Source organism: Mytilus galloprovincialis, chromosome 2 (assembly GCF_965363235.1).
Source record: "Mytilus galloprovincialis chromosome 2, xbMytGall1.hap1.1, whole genome shotgun sequence".
Taxonomy (NCBI): Eukaryota; Metazoa; Mollusca; class Bivalvia; order Mytilida; family Mytilidae; genus Mytilus; species Mytilus galloprovincialis.
The window spans coordinates 18,200,789-18,223,142 of NC_134839.1; the positions used below are offsets into that span (position 1 = coordinate 18,200,789).

Below are 22,354 nucleotides of genomic sequence, written 5' to 3' on the forward strand. Positions count from 1 at the left end.
GTGCAGTTAAATACTTAAAAGTGAAGTTTTCTCAGCCCGAATTTTCAACAACAAACCATTAAACAATATTTTTCGCCTTTGGCACTACTAATTTGAAGTAGTATCTTTAAGAACATCAAATCCATTAATACCTAAAACTATTTAAACACCATTTGTTGAATAATAATATTTATTATTTATTATTATAACAAGTATTATTTAGTAGACATAAATGAATTAAGCAACAAAACTATATAGAAGATTTAAGTTTAATAAATCTAGCGTACATTGCTGTTTTTCGTGTAACAATAACGCAATGTAACCGTAGCCTCAATAATTATTGTTACACTCGTAATTAATCGGTTCCTTACCCAACTTTGCATTCCGGCAATTAGTCTCCAATGTAACAATAATATCTTTATTATTGTTACATTTCCATGTAACCGTAGCCAGTGCCTTTTAAAATACAGGCCGTTATCAGTTACAATTTGGTAAATATCCAACTGTGTCATTAGACATATTGAAAAATCTCGACGAAATCTCGCTGTATCTCGTCAATGATTTGAGGTATATAATATACAAGGTTATAGATATTGTAACCCGGACTGTAACCTCGTATTTGTGCGCATGCGCGACCGGAACTGGGCGGATCCGTTAATTTCTACTTTCACTTTTTGAAAAAAAATCTTCTATGTGGAGATAGGTTTGTGTTAATAGGACATGAAACTTGAAACTGGTGAAAATGTAACAAATCTTGTAAAACGAGAGTGGTTTGATGTTGATGGTAATTTTTCATACACCTTATCAGGGGCGAATCCAGCCATTTGAAAAAGGGGGGGGGGTCCAACTATAAGTCACCATTCCAATGCATTGATCGTTAAAAAAGGGGGGGGGGGGTCCAACCCCCCTGAACTCTCCCCTGGATCCGCCACTGCACCTTATCACTATTTGTCCGCCATTACTGGATATCACACAGGTTGTAGTAAAATTTTGAAGTAAAAAAAAATATCTGAAGCCACAAAGGAAAAATGATTGTTGTATTCGTCAAAAGTTCTATGCAGTCGGGTCAACCGGGGTTACCAATAATTAAGGTGTATTCAATATGATAGATAATTGCTATATATCTAGGACCTTGATTTATCTCTTCTGTCACTTTATGATATTGGTCGAGGGTGATGCGGCATGTGTTACGGATTTTGCCATGTTATATACGCTTTATCATATATTTCACCAGACTTTATATATATGTCACCATACTTTATATATCTGTCCCCACACTTTATATATATATGTCAACAGACTTTATATATCTGTCACCACACTTTATATATCTGTCACCACACCTTTTATATCTGTCACCACATGCACATTTTATATATCCGTCACCACACTTTATATACCTGTCACCAGACTTTATATATCTGTCACCACACTTTATATATATATGTCACCAGACTCCGTCACAACACTTTATATATCTGTCACCACACTTAATATATATCTGTCACCACACTTTATATTCTGTCACCACACTTTATATATCTGCCACCACACTTTCTATATCTGTCACTAAACTTTCTATATCTGTCACCACACTTTATACATCTGTCACCAGACTTTATATATCTGTCACCACAATTTATATATCTGTCACCAGACTTTAGATATCTGTCACCACACGTAATATATATATCTGTCACCAGACTCTGTCACCACACTTTATATATCTGTCACCACACTTTGTATATCTATCACCACACTTTATATATCTGTCATTACACTTGACATATCCATTTCCACACTTTATATGTCTATCACTACTTTATATATCTGTCACCACACTTTATATTCTGTCACCACACTTTATATATCTGCCACCTCACTTTATATATCTGTCACTGAACTTTCTATATCTGTCACCACACTTTATATATCTGTCACCAAACTTTATATTTCTGTCACCACACTTTATATATCTGTCACCACTCTTTGTATATCTATCACCACACTTTATATATCTGTCATTACACTTGACATATCCATCACCACACTTTATATCTCTATCACCACTTTAAATATCTGTCACATGACTTTATATATCTATCACCACACTATATATATCTATCACCATACTTTATATATCTGTCACCACACTTCATATATCAATCAGCACACTTTATATATCTCTCATTACACTTTATATATCTATCACCATACTTTATATATCTGTCACCACACTTTATATATCTGTCACCACACTTCATATATCTGTCATTATACTTAACATATCCAACACCACACTTTATATATATCCATAATGTCTTTATATATCTATCACCCCACTTTATATATCTGTCACCACACCTTATATATCTGTCACCACACTTAACATATCCATCACCACACTTTATATATCAATCACCTCACTATATATATCTATCACCTCACTTTATATATCTATAATTACACTTTATATATCAATCAACACACTTTATATATCTATCACCACACTTTACATATCTGTCACCACACTTTATATATCTGTCACCACACTTTATATATATCTGTCACCAGACTCTGTCACCACACTTTATATATCTGTCACCACACTTTGTATATCTATCACCACACTTTATATATCTGTCATTACACTTGACATATCCATCACCACACTTTATATATCTATCACTACTTTAAATATCTGTCACATGACTTTATATTCTGTCACCACACTTTATATATCTGCCACAACACTTTCTATATCTGTTACCACACTTTATATATCTGTCGACAAACTTTATATACCAGTCACCACACTTTATATATCTGTCACCATACTTTATATTTCTGTCACCACACTTAATATATCTGTCACCACTCTTTGTATATCTATCACCACACTTTTTATATCTGTCATTACACTTGACATATCCATCACCACACTTTTTATATCTATCACCACTTTATATCAATCAGCACACTTTATATATCAATCAGCACACTTTATAAATCTATCACCATACTTTATATATCTGTCACCACACTTTATATATCTATCACCATACTTTATATATCTGTCACCACACTTTATCTATCTGTCACCAAACTTTATATATCTGTCATTATACTTAACATATCCATCACCACACTTTATATATTCATAATGTCACTATATATCTATCACCCCACTTTATATATCTGTCACCACACCTTATATATCTGTCACAACACTTAACATATCCATCACCACACTCTATATATCAATCACCTCACTATATATATCTATCACCTCACTTTATATATCTATATTTACACTTTATATATCAATTAACATACTTTATATATATTTCACCACACTTTATATATCTATCACCACTTAATATATCTGTCACAAGACTTTATATATCTATCACCACACTTTATATATCTATCACCATACTTTATATATCTGTCACCACACTTTATATATCTATCACCATACTTTATATATCTGTCACCACACTTTATATATCTGTCACCACACTTTATATATCTGTCATTATACTTAACATATCCATCACCACACTTTATATATCCATAATGTCACTATCTATCTATCACCCCACTTTATATATCTGTCACCACACTTTATATATATACCACAACACTTTATATATCTGTCACCACACTTTATATATATACCACAACACTTTATATATCTGTCACCACACTTTATATATCTGTCACAACACTCTATATATCTGTCACCAGAATTTATATATCTATCACCACACTTTATATATCTGCCACCACACTTAACATATCCATCATCACCCTTCATATATCAATCACCTCACAATATATATTTATCACCTCACTTTATATATCTATCATTACACTTTATATATCTGTCACCAGACTTTATATATCTGTCACCAGACTTTATATATCTGTCACCAGACTTTATATATCTATACCCACACTTTACATATCTGTCACCACGCTTTAAAAATCTATCACAACACTTATGTATCAGTCATCAAACCTTATATACCTGTCACAAGACTTTATATATCTATCACCACACTTTATTTATCTGTTACCACACTTTATATATTCATCACCACACTTTATTTATCTGTTACCACACTTTATATATCTCACCAAACTTTATATATGTGTCACAATATTTTATATATATGTCACCACACTTTATATATCTGCCACCACATTTCATAAATCTTTCACCACGCTTTTAACATCTGTCACCACACATTATATATACATCACCACACCTTATACACATCACCACACCTTATATATATATATATATATATATATCACCACACTTTATATATCTGTCACCAGACTTCATAAATCAATCACCACACCTTATATATCTGTCACCACACTTTATATATCTGTCATCAGACTCTGTCACCACACTTTATATATCAGTCACTATACTCTGTCACCACACTTTATATATCTGTCACCAGACTCTGTCACCACACTTTATATATCCACCACCTCACTACATATATATCTATCACCTCACTTGATATATATTTTACTCCATTATTTATGACTTTATAAATCTATCACCACACTACATATATCTGTCTCCTTACTTTATATATCTGTCACTACACTTAACATATCCATGATCACACTTAACATATCCATGATCACACTTTATATATCACTCACCTCACTATATCTATATCTATATCTATCTATCTACTCACTTTATATATCTGTAACAACACTCTATATATCTGTCACCACACTTTATATATATATCACTACACTCTATATATCACCACACTTTATATATCTGTCACCATACTTAACATATATATCACCAAACTTTATATATCAATCACCTCACTATATCTATATCTATCACCACACTTTATATATCTACCTCCACATCTAATATATCAATCACCTCACTTTCTATATCGATCACCACACCTTATATATCAATCACCTCACTTTAGACATTTGTAAGTACACTTTATATATCTTATCACCACTTTATGTATCTATCACCACATTTCTATATCTATCACCACACTTATACATCCATCACCTCTCTTTGTACATCTGTTTCTACACTTTACATATCTATAATCTTACTTTCTTTATCTATCACCTCACATTCTTTATCTATCATCTCACTTTCTTTATCTATCACCTCACTTTTTTTATTTATCACCTCAATTTATATATCCATCACCTCGTATGATATAGCCATCACCACAGTCTATATATTTATCACCTAACATGATATCTTCACTTCATTTATCTATCACCACCTTCTATATACATATCACCTCAATTCAATTTATTTTTTTCTATCCCCATACTTAATATGTGTGGTATATTCTCTTACTGTATAAGGCTATCACAACTCTATGTGTATCTGTTAAAACCATGTTTATACCAATTTGAAAGTGGATATAAGCATACTAACGATTGATTTATATTTGCAGCAATCTGTGTATGTTTGATGAAAACTAAAAATGATTCAGTTCGGCACCTATCATTGTAACTATTTGTTTTTCAACATGGTTGATTTTGTTGCACAATCATGCACATTTCAATTTTGAAAACTATTATTGTCATCGTAGAAAAGACTGGTGTTTGTGTGTGTATCTTTTCAGAAAATGGGTGGGATTCTTATTGCTATATAGAGATATTTGAAAAACAAACAGAACATATTAAAGCACACCACATGACTGATATCTGGATAGTATATAAATACAGCCTAGCGATATATGTAGGACTGTATCTGTAGGACACCAAATTGAGGAATAGATATCTATGACCACACTCTACATATCTATCACCACTCTGTATAATTAATAACCTTACTGTATATATCTATCACCACTCTGTATCATCAATCACCAAACTGAATATATTTTTCACCACTCTGTATCATCAGTCACCATATTGTTTATCTCTATCACCACACTAGACATCTATCCCCACTCTGTATCACCAATTACCACACTGTATATAGCTATCACCTCTCTGTATATATCTTTCACCACTCTGTAGTATCAGTCACCATATTGTTTATCTCTATCACCACACTAGACATCTATCCCCACTCTGTATCACCAATTACCACACTGTATATAGCTATCACCTCTCTGTATAGATCTTTCACCACTCTGTATCATCAGTCACCATATTGTTTATCTCTATCACCACACTAGACATCTATCCCCACTCTGTATCACCAATTACCACACTGTATATAGCTATCACCTCTCTGTATGTATCTATCACCACTCTGTATCATCAATCGTCACAGTGTATATATCTTTCACCACTCTGTATCATCAGTCACCATATTGTTTATCTCTATTACCACACTAGACATCTATCCCCACTCTGTATCACCAATTACCACACTGTATATAGCTATCACCTCTCTGTATGTATCTATCACCACTCTGTTTCATCAATCCTCATAGTGTATATATCTTTCACCACTCTGTATCATCAATCACCCTACCCTTTATATGTATCACCACAGTGTATTACCTTTCAACACTCTGTATCATCAATCACTTCACTGTATATATATATATTACCACTCTGTGTCATCAATTATCACACTGTATAATAATCACTCTGTCATTAATCACCTTACTTTATATATCTATCATCACACTGTATATATTTATCACCACACTATATACAACTTTCACCTAACTCATCATATGTCAAAACAACTTATGTATCTATCACCACACTTTATATATCTATCATCAAACTTTATATATCTATCATCACACTTTATACATCTATCACCTACCTGATCATATGTGACAACACTTTATATATCTATCACCACACTGTATATATGTCACCACACTTTGTATATCTATCACTTCATTCTATATAAGAAAGACCTCATTTAATTGATACACCATCTCAGTTTATATATCTATCATCTTATTTAATATATCTATCAATACACTGTACATCTATCACTACATTTTATACATATATCACCACACTGTGTATCTGTTACCACAATTTGTATATCTATCATCTCACTTTATATATCTGTCTATTAAATTTATATATCTATTTCCTCATTTTATATATATACACATGGAAAAAAGTATTGCAACACCTTGATTTTTTAAAACTTGAAAAATCAACCTCTTTTTTTGGATGAAATATAGTAAAATATTTGTATAATATTATTGAAACATAGTTTATGATAACATTGGCATTTAAACGAACAAAAAAAGTTTTTAAAAAAAATAATTTATTTAACCACAATTTTGATAACAAAATGAAGTGTTTTTTGTACAAAAAAATGCATTTTACAACTATTACTGTAGTCGAACATTACAATGTCAGACATTTTAAAATTAATCTTCCGATGACTGTTCACATCATGAGTGATTGTTATACGCCAAAGAATTAGTACTTTGTGCGCAGCCTCCATTCAAACGGATAACCGCATCATAACGTCTTCTGATTCCTGCCATAAATCGACTAATTTGTTTCTAAGGTAGCAGCAACCATTTCTGATGAAAGGCATTGTTTATTTCATGATGTGTTTGAACTGTGGTGTCCTTTCGCCCACTTAACGCCCAATAGTGTCCCATATATGCTCGGTATGGTTCAAATCCGGGCTACGATCGGGCCAAGGAAGATGAACCGAATTCTATAGGAACAATGGATCATCCCCCACGATGCTAATTTTTAATTTTGGCGAGCTCTGCACTACATTGGATACGGAAAACTGTGTGCCTGTTCGTAAGCAAAGGTATCCGAAATGGTCTTATCGCACGATAACCAGTAGCGATGAGTCGATCTCGAACAGTTCTTGTTAAAAGGCTCCTGTATACCCACCACTCTCTTTTTAGGATTGTATTGTATGCAATGGGTTTCCTTCTGACCAACCTTCATTGTGCCTAATTTTTCCTAGCAAATGGTATAGGGGGTCTTCTTTATCTCGGAAGGTCTTTAACAATGTTGTTGCCTGATTTTTATACTCAAAACGACTTTAAGTGGAATGGTGATGACCAACAATACATGCAGTTCAGTGGCGTAGCTTGCATGTATGCTCAGATGCTCAAGCATCCACATCATTTTGATCAACAAAAAAAAAAGGTTAAAAAAAATGTGTTCGTAGGAGTTAAACTCGTATCATATCCAAATGTAACAAGAATGGAAATATGAGGATAACGTCCAATCATTTCTAAAGCAGTATGCGCGGTCTTTTATGTATGATCAATTAGTTTATGTAAACAAGATGTATCAATCGCAGAAAAGTGTTCTGACTTTCTGACTTTTTTGGTGAAAAGTCTATGTCGTTAGCTACGGCAAGCCTAGACAGAGGATGATGACAGGCAGACCCGCGGAGACGTCTCATCTGAAATTAGGCCAAGCGGAGAGATGGTTCCTACATCTGACGTAGCAACGTTACTAACAACTAAACCACCATTTATATCCTGATATCCAAGACGACGTAATAAAAACGTGAATTTGTAATAGAGTGTGATCATTCATGGGCTTATATATACCCCGCGTTTCCATCTAGATACAAATAATAATTTTTCAATAAAAGAAGAGCCAATGCTCCCCATATTGCATTTTTTTTATCTATCCAAGAAGCAAGGCCAATAACTAAAAATAATATCTAAAGAGAAATTAAAGCTTCAGAGCAAATGCAATGGGATTTCCATTATATTTTTTTATTTCAAAGGGGCATAACCGGTTAAAAATATTTGATCAGGACTTATTTTTGATAGTGTCAAAGACATTGCTGATGATTTAAGTTTCATAAAAATCTGGCAAGAATTATACACATGCGAGTGCCAACAAGACCGAACAGACGGAGGGACGGACGCCCGATATTTCCATGTCCCCTGTAACGCGTTAAGCGAAAGATTAATCACTATGTTCCGAAGTTCCGGCTGTAATGGGTCCGTTTTTGAGTAGTCAAATATAAGATTTGGTGGAAACTTTAACATCAAATATTTATCATGTTTATGAAGAGAATGATGGTAGTTTTGAGAAAACAATAAAATTATGTTGGAAATATATGAATGGATGGGTATTTTGAAATTACATAAAAAATCTAACAAGAGTCGGATTCTGGGGGTGTACATGTGCAAATAGTAAATGTCCGAAAGAAATATATAATTTTCTGCATAAAAAGATCTCCAAAATTTTTTCGCCTCGCTACGCTCGGCGACAGTCTGGCATCCACATCATTTCAACCCTGGCTACGCCGCTGCAGTTGTTACAGCGACTACCCTGCTTTGCTCATGCTGATAATATGCCATCTTGCTGCAGTTAAGAGTTGTTGAGGACCCATTACAAGGTGTCAATCACATAACTTCAAAAACTTGGTTATTTAAAGTGTTGAAAACAATGAGGATTAAAACACCTGTTTTGGTGTTTACGGGTACAGTAGCTGCATGTGCAGATAAGACCTTATCGAGTCGATATTTATTGATTTAACTCAAGTGATACTTAAATAATGTTTAACTAATTCTATTTTACCAAATTATATCACAAAAAAATAAAAAGTGTTTTTTTAATTTGAATTTTAATTTGGTGTTGCAATACATTTTTCCAGGTGTATATATGACATCCCTGAAAATATTTTATTGACCTCACTGTTGATATTTTTTCACCATATTTTATATATGTATCCCCTCCACATATGTCATGTATGTATCTTTTAACTAACTGCACTGTTTAAATCAATCACAACATCATTGATATATATGTCACCACATAGTATATATATATATTTTACAGATCTAACATTGTTGGATTGATGTTTAGATGAGTTGTATATACATTATGTACACAGCCATGTATCACCATCATTGATGGCGATCCGATGGATTAATCTGTTGGAAAGTTGTCACTGACTCAGACGTACTTATATATATATATATCAGCAGGGTTAAAGAACATCAGTTGTTCGACCTGTTAGTCAAATGCGTTTTGTTTAAAAATACTTTTTCACTTTGTTGGTCTTTTGGAAAATGTTGTTTGTGCTGTTTTTAGACCCTTCTACAACGAAATTTGTTTGACATGCACACGTATAAAAATTGCGGTTTTTATCCAACGCAATCATAGGTTTGAACGTAGTTTTCAATTTAGACTCGTTTATATATATATATATATATATATATCATCCTTTTGTTTATATATCATCACACTGTATATATCTTAATACTATTCTGTGGACCCTTTACCTCACTGTAACCTGTACGAACTGTGACGCCCGTATATGACACGGAAACCAGGCGTAAAAATCATACTTTATCCTGGCGGCATTGCAGTGTTTACTGAATGCATGTCCAGGCGTCAACCAGGCATCAACCAGGCGTCAACCAGGCGTAAACCAGGCGTAAATTAGGCGTAACTAAGGCGTAAACCAGGCGTAAAATTAGGCGTAATATTTAAATGAGTACGCCTGGTTCACAAAAAAATAGGCGTAATATGCAAATGAGTACGCCTGGTCAATAAATAAACCAGGCGTAATATCCTTACATAATACTACACTTATTTTAGTTCAGTGTATTAACCCTTAGCTGTGTACTTTTGTGTATTGATACAAACTTCTGTACTGTTGCTTTTATTTCTTATTGTTTGACAAAAAACTTGAAATATTAACCATTGAAGAAGCTAATATAGAAATAAATACATTTTATGCAGACAATGGCTCAAATAAGTTTAAGTTTAAATCAGAATTATAACAACTATTTTTTCTTGAAATAGCATTTTAACTACAATGTAAGTTGTTTATGAAAATTATTGTCTTTTGAACTAATTCATAAATGATAATACTGCAATTTAACTTAAAGTAAAAGATTTTAATGTTATTATCCAAGGATAAAGGTTTTGGGATTTCAAAAATTCTGATAGAACATAATACTTTTAAATAACTTAGTTATACTCACATTATTATTATTTACCATGTATAACTACTTTCCTTTTATTTCACAATTTTCATTTATTTATTAGATTCAGTATTTCCAATTTCAGATTCTTCCAAAAAGCACAAAACAAGCAAATTATCCCTGAATATATGAAGCTGCCATGTGTCCAACCTTTACAAACTAAAACCAAAGAGCCAAATTTTGAAAAAAAATTCCCATAATCCTTTAAACAAAGCATTATGGGTATTTCTATTTACGCCATACCAACAGTTTTACGCCCGTAAGAAAATTTACGTCTTGCCTATTTCAATTTACGCCCGTAAGAAAACTTACGCCTTGCTTATTTAAATTTACGCCAGGTTAACTGCTTTTTTCTACGCCCGTAAGGACTACAAATTTACGTTTCCTGCTCCCTTACGCTTGGATCTAGACACGTAACTACCACTTACGCCTGGTTTACGCCTTATTTCCAGGCGTAATACGCCTTATAATTTCGTACGGGATATACACATAATCCCACTATAACTAAGTCCACACTTATCACCTATCTATATATATTTATCACCATCATATCATATTTATAGTAACACAATGATTATATCTATCATCATTCTTTATCTATTTTTCACAAGACTGTATACTATAACTTGTTGTATTTTCTCTAAGTCAGAGAAATGTACTGGTCATTGTATAATTTGCAGTGGAATGAGATATGCAGATATGCAATGTCCACTGAGATATGTTTGTATAAGCTTGTATACTTGTTATGTAGCAATTATCAAATTCATTATTTATATTTGTGTTCTTCTTGCAGAAATACCAAACAACATTTTGCAGGGATTTAGAGGTCATTGGTGAAAATGGAAAAAAGGAAATGGTTCATCTAATTTTAAGTGAAATAACAAGAATAGTTAAATGATTTACAACCAAGCAGCACTCAGAAATAGTGATGGTAAAGTATTTTTAGAAAATAATACTTGAAAAAAGATATATACAGTGTGGTGCTTTATAAATTATATATTCTTCCATTGCTACAGTCGCTGTATTTAGCACCACATTCTTCATATATATCACAACAGTCTCAATAGGGACCCCCATACTATGATTATCTATCACTACAGTCTCAATAGCTATCCCCATACAATGATTATCTATCACTAGTCTCAATAGCTATCCCCATTCTATGATTATCTATCACTACAGTCTTAATAGCTATCCCCATACTATGATTGTCTATCACTACACTCTCCATACCAATGCCAACAGTCATTATGTATATATCATAATAGTATCATAATATTCTCTATGCATATCTCGGGATAATACAAACGCTACCCCCTTACTTTATTTATCAATCACCTCACTTCATATATTAATCACCCCACTCTCTATATATATCCCCAACTCTCTGTATCCGCCCCAAAAGTCTCTCTGTATATCTCCACAAAATAAACACCTATCATTTTACTTTATTTATCAATCACCTCACTATATGTATCAATCACCACTCACACACTCTCTATATCTATCCCCCACTCTTTTTTGTATACCCCAAAAGTCTCTCTGTATAACTCCACATAATAAACACCTATCACCTAACTTTATTTATCAATCACCTCACTTTATGTATCAATCACCACACTCTATATATATCCACAACTCTCTATATTCGCCCTAAAAGTCTCTATGTATATTTCCACAAAATAAACAACTATCATCTTACTTTATTTATCAATCACCTCACTATATGTATCAATCACCACTCACACACTCTCTATATCTATCCCCCACTCTTTTTTGTGTACCCCAAAAGTCTCTCTGTATATCTTCATATAATAAACACCTATCACCACACTTTACTTATCAATAACCTCACTTTATATATCAATCAACACACTCTTTATATATATCCCCATAATCTCTGTGTCACTCACCACACTGTCAATATCTATACCCACAGTCTCTATGTTTTTGACCACATTATCAACACCTATCACCTTACTTCTTTATTTATCCATCACCTCCCTTTATATATTGATCACCACACACTTACTATATATATCCCCATACTCTCGATATGTATTCCCACAGTCTCTATGTTTATGACCACATCATAAACACCTACCACCTTACTTTTTTTAATCAATCACCTCACTTTATACATGAATCACCACACACTCTCTATATCTATCCCCAAACTCTCAATATCTACCCCCATAGTCTCTATGTTTATGACCAAATAACAAACACCAATCACTTTACTTTATTTATCCATCATCTAATTTTATATATCAATCACCACACACTCTCTATATCTATCCCCATACTCTCAATATATATCCCCACAGTCTCTATGTTTATGACCACATTTTAAACACCTATCACCTTACTTTATTTATTCATCACCTCACTTAATATAATGATCACCACACACTCTCTATTTCTATCCCAATACTTTCAATATCTATCCCCACAGTCTCTATGTTTATGACCTCACAATAAACACCTATCACCTCATTTTATTTATCCATCACCTCACTTTATATATCAATCACCACACACTCTCTATATTTATCCCCAAACTCTCAATATCTATCCCCATAGTCTCTATGTTCATGACCAAATAACAAACACCAATCACTTTACTTTATTTATCCATCATCTGATTTTATATATCAATCACCACACACTCTCTATATCTATCCCCATACTCTCAATATCTATTCCCATTGTCTCTATGTTTATGACCACATCATAAACACCTATCACCTCATTTTATTTATCCATCACCTCACTTTATATATCAATCACCACACACTCTCAATATCTATCCCCATACTCTCAATATCTATCCCCAATGTCTCTATGTTTATGACAACATCATAAACACCTATCACCTCATTTTATTTATCCATCACCTCACTTTATATATCAATCACCACACACTCTCTATTTCTATTACCCCTTCTCTATATCTACCCCCCACAGTCTCTATGTATATTTCTACATATTAAACACCTTTACTTTATTAATCAATCACCTCACTGTATATTTTCACCTCAATCTATATATTATTTCTATCACACCACTGGGTATACCTTTCAAAGCCCTATTTATATCATTTTAAAAGTAGATATAAGCATGATAATAATCCACCTTTCTGTACAGAAATCTGTTTATGTTTATTCAGATTTTAAACTAAAAATGACTCAATTGTTATTATTTTTTTTTTCTTCAGAAAAGTGAAACTAGATTTTTGAAAGATAGAACATAGAAGAAAAAGGAAAAGGTAATCTTCATTAAAATTAAAAGTATTACTCATAGTTATCAAAGGTACCAGGATTATAATTTAGTACGCCAGACGCAAGTTTCGTTTCTACATAAGACTCATCAGTGACGCTCATATCAAAAGAGTTAAAAATCAAACAAATACAAAGTTGAAGAGCATTGAGGATCCAATATTCCAAAAGTTGTGCCAAATACGACTAAGGTAATTTATGCCTGGGATAAGAAAATTCTTAGTTTTTCGAAAAATTCAAAGTTTTGTAAACAGGAAATTTATAAAAAATGACCAAATAATTGATATTAATGTCAACACCGACACTTTACTCTTTACATATGTATGTAAAGAGTTAATAAGCAATTAAACAATCCTGGTTGAAATGAAATAATTTAAAAGAAATGTTTTTTAAAGAATAACTGCTCCAACATATCGTGCAATATTTTATGTAAATATCATGTCAGATATCTTTTCAATAAAAGTAGCAAATATGGTATACTAACTGTCAGTCAAAGATTCTATCATTCAAGATGAGTAAACCTTAAAAATATATTGTTTCAGTGTTATTGTACTTGTAACTATGTCTACATGATACTTCTGCTGGCACACACATAATGTATATACCACCACATATTATGTATCTACTGCAACACATAGTATAATTATGGCCACATATAATATATCTACCTCCACACATAATCAATCACCACACTACATAAGTCATTCACCACAGTCTGTGTATTTATCACCACAATATTTTTGTCTATCACCACACTATTGTCTATCACGACACTATGTGTTGTCTGTCACCACGCTATGTTTGTCTATCACCACAATTTGTTTGTCTATCACTTAGTATGTTTGTCTATCACCACACTATTGTCTATCACCATGCTTTGTTTACCTATCACCATGCTTTGTTTACCTATCACCACACTATGTATGTCTATCACTTCGGTATGTTTGTCTATCACAACACTATATATTTTAATCATCACAGTTTACATATTCACCAACACATTCTTATTACCAATACTTGATAAAAAGAAATAGTTATGATGAAGCCTTGTTTTCTCTCACATTGTCATTTCATAAAACAAAAAGGTAAATCATTTGAGTCATGGTTCTGTGTAAAGTCATTACTAAAGAAAAAAATAATTTTAACTTTTCATTTAAATGATTGGTCTCACAAATGAATTGTATTTCTGCATTACAAATTTTACAATTTGATACAATCTTGGGATTATGTTCTGTTTTTGCACTGATGAAACACGCTTTATTCTTAGATGGAAAATAAATAACAACTGTTTGAGGCATTGAAATTCTGTATTGTATTGGACTAATTATATATTCAACTGAACCATATATTATTTTGTAGGTTAAACAAGATTTAGTGCCGGCCACACAATTAAGAAAGAATACGAACAAGAATTCTTTACAGAACAGGGGAGACTATTTTACTGTGCTTAGATCTTTTTTGTGTTTTTGTTATAATTAATGAATATTGTAATTTGTTCTTGGATAAAATATCTGCAATGTGGAGGACAACTGAACTGTGTTCTTATATATTGAAGACGTGCAATGATTTAAAATGCATTTAAGATGAACTTTTTACTACTCGGAAAATGGTTATCATTAAAGAAACAAACATAGAATTCATTTACATGAATACATTTTATGTTCTATGTATAAAATGTTATCTAAAAGGTGAAAGTAAACAGATTCTTGGCTGTTTAAAATCAAATCAAAGCAGTTTTATTGTGTAGTTAAGAATGTGTATACGTTGTTCATGCATTTATGTATTTGAATATTTAGAATTCTACAATGTATTGAGTTTAGTGGATCTTTCATTCTATGTTATTTAGGTTTGATTTTCATGAAATAAAAAGTTCTAAAATTTTATTATAACTTTTACTTTGTATCAATGTGACAATTTTCCAGCAACAATCCTATATGATTGCTTTTCTGTATATATAATGAAATTCCTCATCTCTTTATTGACAAGAAATAAATATTGTGTCTATGATGATGATAAGAAAATGTAAACAGTCTTATGATAGGGAGACTTGGAAAATCTTGAAATAATTGTATATGAAGCTCATAAAATAGAGTCAGTGGTTTCCTAAAATATTCAGATTATTCCAGAGGGAACATCTACAATCTTTTATGCACATTTTATATGTTATCGACTGTTAGTAGATATAGGAAGATGTGTGGTTAGACATGCATAGGTACTTTAGTCAGAGTGAAATATATCCAAAAGACACTTATAGAGTAGGCTGTATGTGTTGAAATTCTCCATGAAAATTTATTCAGTAGGCTGCAAGTGTCAAACTTTGAGGACATCTACAATGCTTCATACACATTTGATATTTTACTCACTGCAAGGGATATATAGGTACATGAAATCTTTCCACAAACATTTATACAGTAGGCTGCAAGTGTTGATATTTGAGAGGGAAAATCTACAATGGTTCATACATATTTGGTATTTTCCCAACTGCAAGATATATATTAAAGAGGAACGAAATATACAAGAGGAACAGTCAAACTCATAAATAGAAAATCTTAGGTACATTAGTAAGGATCAAATCTTTCCATCAACATTTATGCAGTAGGCTGCAAGCGTTCATATTTGAGATAGATCATCTACAATCCTTCAAACACATTTTGTATTTTACTGACTACAAGGCATGTAAAAAAAACATGAATATGAAATATTTCCAGGAAAATTATAAAGCTGTGGTTTGTGCTCATAGTTGAAGGCCGTATGGTGACCTTTAGTTGTTATTTTCTGTGTCGATTTGGTCTCTTGTGGAGAGTTGTCTCATTGGCAATCAATACCATATCTTCTTTTTTTATAATAAGGAGGATGTAAGTGTTGATATTTGAGAAGGAACATCTACAATCCTTCATATATAGATATAACAAGATGTGATATTAGACAAATCTTCATCCAAGTCCCAAGTTGTAAAAGTAACCAATTATAACATGTTTAAGTCAAAGTTCGGTTTTCAACACAGAGTTTTTGCTCACACCGAACGGCAAGCTATATAGGGCCCAAACTATTGTGAACCATTCAAACGGGAACACAAACGAATTTATCTAAATGAAAAAAACGAGAAACACTTATGAACCACGTCAACAAACAACAACCACTGAACATCAGGTACCTAATGAGGACAGGCGAATAACAAATGCAGCGGAATTAATTTTTTTGATAGGTACCAAGCTTAACCCTTAACAGAACAACAGTGTGACATCACAACATAGAAAGACTCACTATGAAATATGAATTAAAATGGGTTAACTTAATAAAAAAAATTTCTAAGGGTTCCGCGGAACCCAGTGTCTCGCCTACTTTTGCTGTAAATCGCAGGCTCAACAACAATGAGGAAAAAAATCAATAAAAATATTCCTCTTGATACTATCTTATGATTGTAAGAACCTTCTGTCCAAGTTTGGTAAATATCTAGGATAGTTAATGAATCTAATAAGAAAAATTTAACTGCAGACTGTATGTAATGTTAACTGGAAGAAAATCTAAATCCATTTAAAAGAAAAATACAGAAAAAATGGAGTTATCTTTTTACAAAATTTACTTCTGGATACTATCTTATAAACATAAATAAGCTTATGTCCAAGTTTAGTACAAACCCAGGATAGTTTAAGAAAGTTATTAAAATTTTAAAAACTTTAACCACAGAGTGAATGTAATGTTTCGCCACAGAAAAACTAAGTCCATTTAAAAGTAAAATACGGAAAAAATGAATTTATTTTTTTACAAAATATACTTCTGGATACTATCTTGTGATCACAAACAAGCTTCTGTCCAAGTTTGGTAGAAATCCAGTATAGTTTAAGAAAGTTATTAAAATTTCAAAAACTTTAACCACAGAGTGAATATTTGTGGACGCCGCCGACGACGACGCCGAGGACAGAATGTAGGATCGCTTAGTCTCGCTTTTTCGACTAAAGTCGAAGGCTCGACAAAAAACATATAACCACAAACTTGAATGTATACACTGAAGGAATGAGTTTGATATATGCCACAATGATAATACAAAATCATTAGAATAAGGGATTATATGTTAAACAATTTCACATGGATAACCACAACCTTTATTGTAAATGATCACGTTTGGGAGTTTACCGACTACAGGAGCTATATTGATACTAAGGTATAACTGAAATCTATCAATGTACATTTATACAGTAGGCAGTATGTGCTTGAATTCGAGAAACAACACCTACAATCCTTTGTGTACATTTGATATAATACAAATTGCAGGATAATGGTCAGAATTTGTTCAGTAGGCAGGATGAGCTTAATTCGAGAAACAACACCTACAATCCTTTGTGTACATTTGATATAATACAAATTGCAGGATTATGGTCAGAATTTGTGAATCTGCACAAACTATCGTATCGTTTATGTTGGCACCACCCACAAAACATAAACCGTTAGTTCTTTATCTGTATTTTTATCTTCAAGTTGTCTTTGTGTTTACTTTTGTAGGACATGTATCTGCTCATTATATTACTCGTTGTAATTATCACCATCTACTCTAAAACTCCTAACCGAAATGTAATAATCTTTTGGCATAATGTTAACTTTCTAATGTTGTAGTGCAATTTATATTGTAGTAGATTTTTTGAAGCATGAACGTATTTTACAATAGGTTTATTTGAGAGATACACAGTGTTAAGGATTTGTATAGTGAGAAGGATTTTGCGGTTTATACAAATTCTTGCCAATATTTATCCATAAATTCTGAAAACCCTTTATTACAATAATTTATACCTTCTTATAATCTTAACCATATTACATGTTAATGGATTTTACACTCATTTTCTGAAACCCTATATTACAAGAAATTAAACTTTCCCATTACAATAAATTAAAATTTCTCATAATCTTAACCATATAATCTTTAAGCATCGCATTCTTTTATCAGATTTTTTATAGCGTATACTTTATACACTTGGAGATTCACTTAATATTCCCATGAAAAGCCTGAAATTAACAGGTACGCAAGCTCAAAATATAATTGTAGTTATCTTTATTCGTTTTGGCATAACTTATATCTCAATTATTATATAAATTAGGTTAAATCTTAAGGAGTTAATATACAGTTACACGAAAGTCTGTTCTCTCAGTCGTATTGATTTAAATCAAGAAAGGATTTGTCTTCAGAATAACCGATATTGCTTCAATTTAATACGCCGTTTCACACTGTGTTCCTTTTTTGAATAGCAGGTACACTTGTTCCAAGTTGGGGAGTAATTTTTAATCAATTATGCGACAGTTATATCAGTTGTCCATATAGCACTTGACCCTTTTTCAACATGGTATTGAAAAGTCCAACATTATAGGGGTAAATCATATGTCAGCTGGTGTTCGCACACCAAACTTCAAGATCATTTAAGATCGACAGGTTATAGTTTATAAAGTATCATCATTCATCGAAACATTTAACAGAGTGTTATAAGCAATTAAGATATTTTCTTCATTTCATTGTAAAATATGTTATAAATCTGAACATCGGACAGACGCTAAATTAATTTTTAGTCAAGCAAATCTGTTAATGCTACATCCATTTCTATGATTACTGATAGAATAACTGAATGCAAACAAACAGAAAAATATATTGAAAACTTCTTCAAATCTTGTATCTTGTACGTTTTAACAAATTACAAAGTTTAGTCATATATTTTTTTAAAGTTTATTCATATGTATCATGACAAATGTACACGTATCAAGTTGAACTTCTAACTAATTTTACTACTGACTTCTGTGCGTGAAATATTCGTCGCTGGGCGTTGAACATTTGTTCTAAAAACAGTTGTTAGCATGACACGGGTTATGTTCTTCTCATATATGTTATGATGATATGATGCTAAACCCCTAACGGGAAGGATTGTGCCTGATGTTCATATGATGAAATCATAATCTTTCAGTCAGTTTAATTGAAGTCTGGAGCTGGCATGTCAGTTAACTGCTAGTAGTCTGTTGATATTTATGTATTATTGTCATTTTGTTTATTTTCTTTGGTTACATCTTCTGACATCAGACTCGGACTTCTCTTGAACTGAATTTTAATGTGCGTATTGTTATGCGTTTACTTTTCTACATTGGTTAGAGGTATAAGGGAGGTTTGAGAACTCACAAACATGTTTAACCCCGCCGCATTTTTGCGCCTTTCCCAAGTCAGGAGCCTCTGGCCTTTGTTAGTCTTGTATTATTTTAATATTAGTTTCTTGTGTACAATTCGGAAATTAGTATGGCGTTCATTATCACTGGACTAGTATATATTTGTTTAGGAGCCAGCTGAAGGACGCCTCCGGGTGCGGGAATTTCTCGCTACATTGAAGACCTGTTGGTGACCTTCTGCTGTTGTTTTTTATTTGGTCGGGTTGTTGTCTCTTTGACACATTCCCCATTTCCATTCTCAATTTTATACAACAGGAATTAATCAATATATGTACCATTAAAAAAATCAAGTACTCAGAAAACGTAGAAAAGTTGTTCCAGCTAATGATTTAGTAACAAACAAATGTGGTAGTCGTAAGAGGTAATACTTAATTAAATTCCATAAGAGTGAAATTATCTTTATTCATGATAGCAAGTTATCTATGTCAAGTAATTTTATATCACAACCAGATCTGAGCTTAAATCATGCCTTGAACATTCAACGATCCGTGTATATGAGAGAGTCGACAATTTGCTTAAATAAAATGACTATCTTCAGTTAAAAACCAAATCCTCTAAATATTTGCGGCTTCTGGTTGGTACTCCACAACATATATATTTTTTTATCTTATCTGTATCTCTATTATTAACAAATATCAGTCTTTCTTCAATAATTCTAAACCACCCACGGAAAAAGATATATTCAGTGAAGATTTTTGGTGTGGTTTGTGTTGCTAAGTCTTCAGTTTTTTTTATGTTTTTTTAAAACTGTTGTTTGTGTTTGTGATTTGGTCTTTTTCTTTTTTATCCCTGGCGTTGTCCCTTTATTTTCTACGTCTCAGTTTGTAAGTCCCTTTGGTATCGATCGCCTCTCTTAAGCTTAACTTCTGCGAGGTTTTGAATAACTGCATCTGCTGTATGTTCCCTTCAAATCGATTGATAGTTGTGACTTTTTGAATCGCTATACTACATTTTCAATCAAATGGTAGAAGTTTTTTTTATAAATAGCCATTTATTATCAGCAACTAATAATTGTATGTCCACTTCGGTCAGGAAAATGATGAATACGGCATATATACTTGTAAAGAACTATGACGAAATCATGTTAGCTATATATTTTCTCCATAAAACTGTATATCAATGTTCGGCAAATAAGTTAAAATGCATGACTGTAGTTTTTCGTATTTTTCGCCATTGTCCATAGATTTGTTCGTGTGTTCTGTACAAAAGTGTATTATCAAAAGACATTTTCTTCATGAAAACTGAATATCGATGTTCGGCAAAAAAAGTTAATAAACGCATGACTATTTTTTTGTATTTTTTCCCCAATTACCCTTAGATTTGCTCGTGCACATGTGTTGTTATGAACAAACATGTATTATCAAAAGACAGTAAAGACCGTGTAGATTCCATTCACTACAAACAAGTTAAAAATATCTAACGGTACCTTTATGATTTTTTTGCTTTGAATAATTAAGACTTGATTTTCTCAATGCTAGTATGAAGAGATCAACTCTTTCGACATATGTCTTTTGGGATTAGATATTTCACTTTATAATAAATTCCAAGTATTACCTAAATTATGAAATAACGTCTTTTGAGTAACAAACAAGTTTTAACTAATCAACTGTATAAATTCTTCAATGGTTTCAGTACATACAAATAAACAAAAAAATATTCAGAACCACGGCTGATACAAACTGGTTCCTAGAATTCGAAACAATACCAACTGCCTATATCTCATAACCATAAACAAAACATATACAGACTGTATATGGGATTCACAGACAATAAAAAGACTAGATGTATCTTACAACCATAGAAATGCAAAGACTGTTTTAAAAACCATGTGCAGACTATTTACATTCAGATAACTTTAAAGAACCACATACATACATTCAGACTGTGAAGGAGAACCACAGACAAAACACACTAACGTACCTTACAATTAGACAATACTTAAGAACACATGCAATACAT

General features: G+C 32.3%; 1 long non-coding RNA gene across 1 annotated transcript; it reads left to right on the forward strand.

Moving 5' to 3' along the window:
- Nucleotides 1–665: 665 nt before the first annotated feature.
- Nucleotides 666–16,083, forward strand: LOC143063036 (uncharacterized). Its single transcript, XR_012974928.1, has 4 exons — nt 666–763; nt 11,716–11,853; nt 14,140–14,190; nt 15,560–16,083. It is a non-coding gene; the product is annotated as an uncharacterized LOC143063036 (long non-coding RNA).
- Nucleotides 16,084–22,354: the final 6,271 nt, after the last annotated feature.